Genomic DNA, 8,091 nt, shown 5'->3' with positions numbered 1-8,091 from the left:
CAGGTCTTCACTCTTACGTGTCTTTGACCAGAATTTGATAGTTGTGTAGAAATGTAGGCAGAGTTTATTGGCGGTAAATACATAGACAGACTACACCATCAAGCAAGAGGCAGGTAGCCCCATGTAGACATCTACTCTAATAAGAATTTCGATATCGCTTTAGGTACACGGGACCATCTCCTGGATTCAGAATACCGTGATTACATTGACGATATAGACACACATATATGGACATTGTCCTTAGAAATTAATTTGGTATGTCAGTATTTCACTGTTGGAAATGTCTTCCTTATTTATGTAAAAAAGAATAAGAAAAAATATTGAAAGAAAAAATTCTTATGTGAATCAAGATTTCACTCAAGTAGGACAGGCTTCCAAATATAGTTTTCTTTCTGATGTCTGTGTGCTTTAGGCCATGGCAACCAGACATGCATGTCTTGTTCTTGAAATACAGCTAATAAATTATTATAAATGTATAATACCATGAACTCTTTGTTTGGATTTATTTACTTTTGTAATTTGTTCTGTCAATTAAGCTATGTGATGACCCCAGTTCCTTCATTATCTTTTCTTTCTTTTTTATTTACTTTTTAATATTTTGAAAATAGTTTAGTTAGACTGTGAATATGGCAACTACCTAGGGAAAGGGACCAAGGTAGAGTTGACTATCTGCCATATTGGTAAAATGAAAATCAAAATGTGAGGTAGGACTCAGAGACCCAGACTGGACATCCTCTAGCAGCCTGGGATGCTTGCTCCTCCCTCCTAGCAAGAGTCACAGCCACTCTGCAAAGTTAAAATACAAGATTATTATTATTATTTTCTTAATTTCCAGTTTCCTTTAAATCCTACCTGCTGAGTAACTGGATGAGAAATCTTGAGTTCTGGGGCCAGGGAGATGGCTCAGTAAGATAAGCACTTGCCTAGCAAGTGCAAGGGCCCGAGTTCAATCACCAGTTCTGTCACAAATAAATAAATAAATAAATAAATAAAATCTTGAGTTCTAATTGTTCATTTTAAAATCACATGCCAGCCAAATAGCTCAGCGGATTAAAGCACTTGCTTAAGCAGATGCTTTGGCTGGGATTTGATCCTGGCCTGCCTTGCCAGCCCTGCCCCTGGGGCACGCTGAGGACACCATTGAGACTGGGTGTGGTAGCGCAGGACTATAATCCCAGCTCTTTGGGAGGCTGAACACAGGCGGATCACTAAGAGTTTGATCTACATAGTGAGATCCTGTTGACCCTGTACACCCTTACTAAAAAGTAAAAAATAAAATCACAGAGATACCCATGATACCCACTAAATAATTGAGGAATTCCTGTGCACTACTTATGCACAAAAGCTGTGGACTGAGTGTCCACATGGAATGTTCGCCTTGGGGATTTCTCTTCTGGAGGAGCAGAACTCTCAGGGCTTCCTCACTTTGGCTGTGACTTCATCTCTACTCCTGTGGGGAGCCGCAGGCTTGGCATATATGGCAACACTAAGGACTTGGGAGGTTGCCAAAGTGCCCAAGCTGATCTCAGACTTGGTGCTCTACTTCAGACTTTCAGAGTGGTGGTTTCACAGCCCTGTATCATCATGCTTGCTTCTTCGTATTTAATTCCAACTAGCAAAGTGTGCTCTTCTGGATCTACTTTGTCCCTCACGACTGCTAACGTATGCCTTCTTGGCTAACAAGAATCGGCCCCCAGGAAGAGCTCCAGTGTCCTGAGCCAGTCTTGTGACTCTTTCTAGAGCCATCACTGGCCTCCACTCTGGTCCCCTGCCAAAACCATCTTATGTTACCTCTGTAGCTGTAACTCATTCCCAGTTGAGGTTCCCACCAGGGACCTCCTAAGAAGGAGTTTTGTCACTTAGCTAGAGAGATGGTGATCCTGGAGATGGCTATTTTAAACTTTCAAAGTGGCAGCTTCCATGCTGTGGTCAAGACTGAAAGCTCCTAAGTGAGGAAAGACCAACTCTAAGCTGCGCTGCGTGGGCAACATGAATATTAAGCAAGTCTGGTCTCTGGCAGGTCAAAAGGTGATTTGCTTCCCCCAAATCCTTCTGAGATCTTTGTACGGGAGGGAGGCAGAGGTTACCAATGGTCAGCTCCCATGATGAGAGGACACTGAAGTCCAGGTACAAGTGTCAGCTGAAGATCAACAACAGCCTTGTGATTACAGTGTAAGCATTTTAGACCAATGGACTCCATGTTCCCCCCACCCACCGGCAAGTAGCTATGCTAAAGTATTCACAAAATGAGTTTTCCATGGAAGGATGAAGGAATGAAGGACATCTCAAGGAGAAGTTCCAGGCGATTAGGGCTTTCGGAGTCACGGAGGGTAGCTCTGTGCGACAGAGACACTCTGCACGCAGACGCATCTTGGTTAAGACATTTGAAGGTTTGGGAAATGAAAATACACTGCTGTTATCACAACTTTGAGAATAGCAAAAGTTACAGAAATCTTTTTGTCTGCACCTTTTTCAATTGTGTTGGTAATGAAAACGCTGGATTGTGTGTAAAGGGGAGAAAATGTAATTTCTTTCTATCAACCCTCATAAGTTCTTAGCCATGACAGATTCCTGCTAACAAAAGGGAGATTAACACAGGAAAACAAGCAATTTTAATAACACATGCAAGTCTCTCACCAGAGAGGGAAGCAATTCTCTTTGGAAAGTACCTCTGCTCAAAGCAGTGGCTTATTGCTCAATCTTGAATAGTATTTGAACAGAGAGCAATAAATTTTAGAGTGACAAAGTTTCAGACTTCCGGGGCATGGGGCTAATGCTTACTGCTCAATTCCTTTGGGCATCTTGGCACTGAAGCCAAGCTGATAAGCAGCTGTCTTGACTAATGGAGGATTTACATCACTGTCTTTAGGCAGGAGAAGGGGCAGGGGGAGGTAGAAAGACCTGTAGTCTGAATCTTTGTCCCACCATCAAACAAAGGAAGAGAAAAAGTTGCCCACATTTCAACAGGCTTTTGGCAAGGAATTCTTAATTTTAATATATTCCTCTTGTTACTAGGTTTTGATGGCCTGGGGACTCCTGCAAGAAATTCTTCCTAGATTCTTCTTCTCCTAAACAAAGAAGTGAATGAAACAAATGCAAAAGGTAAAGGAGCATGCTGTTCAGAACCGATGTGGACCAATTCAAGGCAGGAAATGAAGTACTCTCAAAGTGTACTGAGAAATGAAGTACTCTCACTGCCACTGAGAAACAGTAGAGCGGCCAAGAGCTCAGGGGTGGCTTCCTTTTGCATTTCCCGCTCCTCAGGTGACATTTGATGTAGGCAGTTGATCAAAATTCTGCTTGAGTTTTCTCAAAATTTTGAGGCAGCACTCTCTGATTTGTTCCAAGTGCAGGGCTACAGCAGAGGTTCTGCACATGTGTTCTAGAGCTTCCCTAGCCAGACGGCCATGCCCTGGTCTGCCTTTCCTTACTAGGAACTGAACCTAAAGCCTTCTCTGCTGGGAAAGTACTCTACCACTAAGCTACACCTGCAGCCCAACAGTCCTTAATGTTTAAGGAGAAATGTTTTTATTTCATTCACATATTTCTAGATTATCCCTGACAGAAGGTGAAATGAGAGTGAAAAGGAAGAAGACAAATAAAAAGAGAAAAAGCACTGAAAGAGCTGGAGAAACAGACAATGAAATGGAAGTAGGAAAGGAGAGGGGAAAAAAAGCATCATTAAAAAGTAGACTTTTCTAGGGCTGGTAAGATAGCCTAGCGGTCCAAAGCCCCTGTTTAGGCAAGCTTATGCAGCTGCAGGGACTGTGGTTGGGTCCTCAGCACTGTGTGTCATGCCAGCCATGCCCCAAGGGTGGTTTGAGCCATCCACAAAACAAAAAAAAGTAAACTTTTCTGTGCCTGATGGGACCAGCATTCATGAGGCTGAGGCAAGAATATCTTTGCAAGTTCAAGGCCAGCCTGGGTTACAAGGTGGGTTCAAGGTTATCCTGCATTATATAATAAGAAAACAAAACAAAACAAGAAAAGCCAAGCTCTTAAAAATAAATAAATAAATAAATTAAAAGTGAACTTTGGATACTGCACATGGTAAATAAATGTCAGAGTTCTCAAACTACATTCTTAATACAGCTTTAAAAATTCAGATTGAAAACTAAAAAAAAAAAGCAGATTGAAAATCATTTTTGATCAATTGCTTTCTATTTGAGTGATTTTCCATAATTTCATATATGCCTATGTCTATGTGCATAATTGAGACATGGAAATTATATTTGAATTATGCACACACTATCAATTAAATCCTATTCCAAAATTAAAACATACAGATTGTCTTCCTGTGGTTCTGCTTCACTGGATAACTGCTGTATCTCCTTTTAAAAGCAAGAGATCCTTAGGAGTTCAGGAACAAAGACAGCAAAGCTGAGATCAGCTGGGAGCAGCATGGTGTCTCTAGGACTGAAGGCCAGATGGTCAGATGTGAGACAGAGTGGAGGAAGTGGGAGGCTGCTAGGAACAGCAGAGTCTTGCTGAGTGGGACGGCACAGATCTGAGCTCACGTCCAGTACACCGTGGCCGAGCTGCTGCGCCACCACCCCGTCTTCCTTACCTGAGGGAGAGCCCTCCCTTTCCACAGTGCATCTCTTTGTGAGTCAGATACATGGGCACCAAGTGTTTCTCCCAGGAGGCTCTCTGAAGAGCGCGAGCATTCTACTTCTCCACAAACTGTCCAGAACATTCAGCCAACTCACAGGAGGGCAAGACAGACAGAGCAGTTCTGTGTGCCGGAGATGAAAGTGACCCCACGTGTTTCTCTGGGGTTACTATTTAAGAGACTACACGTTCTTCTGTTTTGCTTTTTAAAATGTCAGAATAGCAATAAATGAAATTATAATTCAGAATAAAACACGCTATCGAATCCCATATTGTTGTTTAGCCTGTCCCTTTATTGCATTTGGGGGAATGTGATCCTTGAAATCCAAATATAATGTATAGTAGAAGTTAGTTATTTCCTGAAAGCAAACTACCCCTGAACACCTAAGTGTCAGCTAGCTCATCTCGGTTGGGCTATGCATGTGTCCATGGTGACCTGGGAATAAGCTTAGAAAGGGTTGGGCTTGAGCAGTGTCCACTAAGAAGTCTCAGTCTCTGCTCACATTCACATCCTCTTGCAGTCTTGTTGGGAAAAGGGCCACGTGAGAGCTGGGCCATTCAAAGTCCCATGAGGCCACATCCTGGGGCCACTACTACTGAACTCTTGCCGAATAATATTACTGAACCCAAATCTCAAGCCTCCTCTGCATCAAGAGATAGAAAAATAGGGTGCTATGGAAACTCTAAAGTCTTCTTACAGAATGTTGACAGAGTTAGGATTTTAGCTAAATCTATTCTTTTAATCAATAAATTAGATAGGTAGATGGGTAAATATTTATGTCTTACACGCTTGTGTGTATCTGACCAGCAGTCTGTAACAGTATCTGTTGCACAGATAAATTACAACGCAAGCCGTAGTTTTATCTTGGCCAGATATGTTTTTCTTTTTCATTTATGAAATTTGACAGTGCTATAAATCAACATAAACAGAAAACTATGTTTACATTGTATGTAATCTGCAATTATCAGAATTCACCTTGTATTTTCATTCATTGCCTTTGAGATTATGTTTTGTTCCAGTGTTTTTGAAATACATGTATAAGTATTTTTAGTCTCTTATAAAACCTATATTACTTTATATTTACGGTGATAGTGTTTGTTCTTTGCAATTTACATAGGAGGATTATAGGAAGAATATCTAAGATATTAAGCAATTATAATCCCATAAGCCTGAGTGAGAATGAATTCCCACCATATTTGAGTGACATTTTTAGGTGGATGACAAAAGATACAAATTTTAGACAGTCTGACAAAACACAAATTTTGAGACCTACTGAAAACCATCTACTCCCGGGAAGCCAAAATCTGACACTACTAGAAGACAGTGACATTGGCACACACGTTAAAAAGCTTTGGAAAGAGAAAATAAAAAGTAGTTGCTCACAGGAAAAGTCACAAGCAAGAGAATGTGCATTTTGATTGGAAGTCAGCTGCCCTATGTGTGAGCACACACTAGTTGAGTGCCCTCTTATGATAGGAGAATGTAGAGGATTAGGAACTTCTCTAGATTGATAGCCATTTATTTCCTGTCGTTCTCCAGGCCACATTACCTTGTTCTTTTCATCATTCAATTATCAATCATTTTGTAAGTATCTACTATGTGCGGGGACATTGTTTAGGGTAGCAGACTCAGGAAGCGTGCTGCATACAATGGTATTGCTTTCATTTAGCCTGTATTCTAGAGGCAGAGGAGAAATGGGAAGGAAAAGTTGCACCCACAATTTCTTCATGATGCTTGCTATGAATAAATTAATACAGGTGGAGAGATCAATAAAAGACTATGCGAGTCCATTATAATGACCAGAGGAAGAGTCTTAGATTGGGACCTCTGAGCTGACATCACGAAGGAAAGATGGAGTCCACTGTATGAGATCTGGGGGTGGCATTTCAGGTTTGGGGAGCGATACAGGTACAGCCCAATGTGAGAATGCACAGCACAGGTGATCAAGGGGAAAAGAGAGATAGGAATCAGAAAGTCAAACCCGATGCTGCTGCAGGGGCATCAGGGAAGTCTGGCGGGGCTGAGCAGAGGCACGCATGGTGCAGATCCTGAGAAGTCCTTCGATGCTGCTGTGAGAGAGGAAGCACTAGTTTTGTGAGGCAGTTAAGGCTGGCCTGGAACTCACTCTGCATCCCAGGCTGGCCTTTAATACCAAAAAATTAGTAGAGAATTGCATTAGTATGCAGACAAGACATTTTAGCAGCTTAAATGACAATGCAGCATTTAGAGTAGAAGAAACAGATGCATTCAGGATAGATTTCAAGAGCAGAAATAGCAGTCCTGATCTCTGGAGATGAAGGGTGAAGGAAACATAAATCTTTGTGATGACAAAGACTAAAATTCTCAGCCTACCACATACTAGACCTCATCAAGCACTGCACTATTGAGACCTAAAAACAGCACAAAATAAAAATAAATACAAAAGCTATCATTTCCTCTCCTGAGTTGTATCACACAGTTTGCAAAAGACTAAACTGGGAAGCTCTCCTTATCTAATTCTAAATACCCTTCTGAGGCCTAACAGGCCTTGACAACTTGCAACTTTGGTGTACACAAAGCAGGCGTTCCTAGAAGTAACAAACGGGATGCCACGGGAAATGCATTTCTAGGATAGCTGCCTTTCCCATGCAGATCCCTTGCCATGTCTGGCTCCCTTAGAAAAATCTCCTTCTCTCACATTAATGGAAGATCCTCCTTTGGAAACTCATTCCCTGTCCCTCTGGCCATGTATGTACTCAGTGAAGAACCCCTGGCCTTTCTTATATCCTTTGTTCATTGGCAAATCCTTTCACGGCCTGCATCTACAGTCCTCTATATGCCCTCTGCTGTGGCAGTAAATATTAAAAGGAATCACTGATTGTGAGCTTTAAAAGGTGAGCAGTGATTCATTATTTGATGGAGGCAGTAGTCAGAAGAGTTTGGCTAGGGCGGTTAACCCAGAGTCGTTTTCCAGACGTGGTAAGTTTGTGACATTTGTAAATATTGAGGAAGGTTTTCTTCTATAAATAATTGGCCACCAGCTGGAAGTGCTAATGTGATATGTGTTTTTGTTTATATGTATTTATACATTTATGCACATACATGTAGACATATATGCTTAGCTACACACATATGCATGTGTGTACACACACACACTCACACACGCACATAGATTCATATCATGTTTTAAAGAAGGACATGACTTTGTTGATTTCTTTTGGTCTTTTCAAAGGATACTTAATGCTTAATTTTTTTTTTTACTCTGAATTTTTTTTCTGTTTTGGATTTCTTATAATTTCTTTGTTACTCTTTTGGATTTGTATTTTTCTTTAAAATAATCTTACACGTTTATATCTGGTAATTTAAACAACTAATTTAAAGCTAGCATCATGTAATACAGGAACCATTGTTAAATTCCTATTACTTTGTTAGTGAAATGTTGTATCATTGTTGTTTTTTCTATCACTATTTCTATCATTATTCTTTAAAACAAAAAATTA

The sequence above is a fragment of the Octodon degus genome, unplaced genomic scaffold, assembly GCF_000260255.1.
Source record: "Octodon degus isolate 3935 unplaced genomic scaffold, OctDeg1.0 scaffold00054, whole genome shotgun sequence".
In the NCBI taxonomy this organism is placed as follows: Eukaryota; Metazoa; Chordata; class Mammalia; order Rodentia; family Octodontidae; genus Octodon; species Octodon degus.
Note: the sequence above shows the minus strand (reverse complement) of the source record.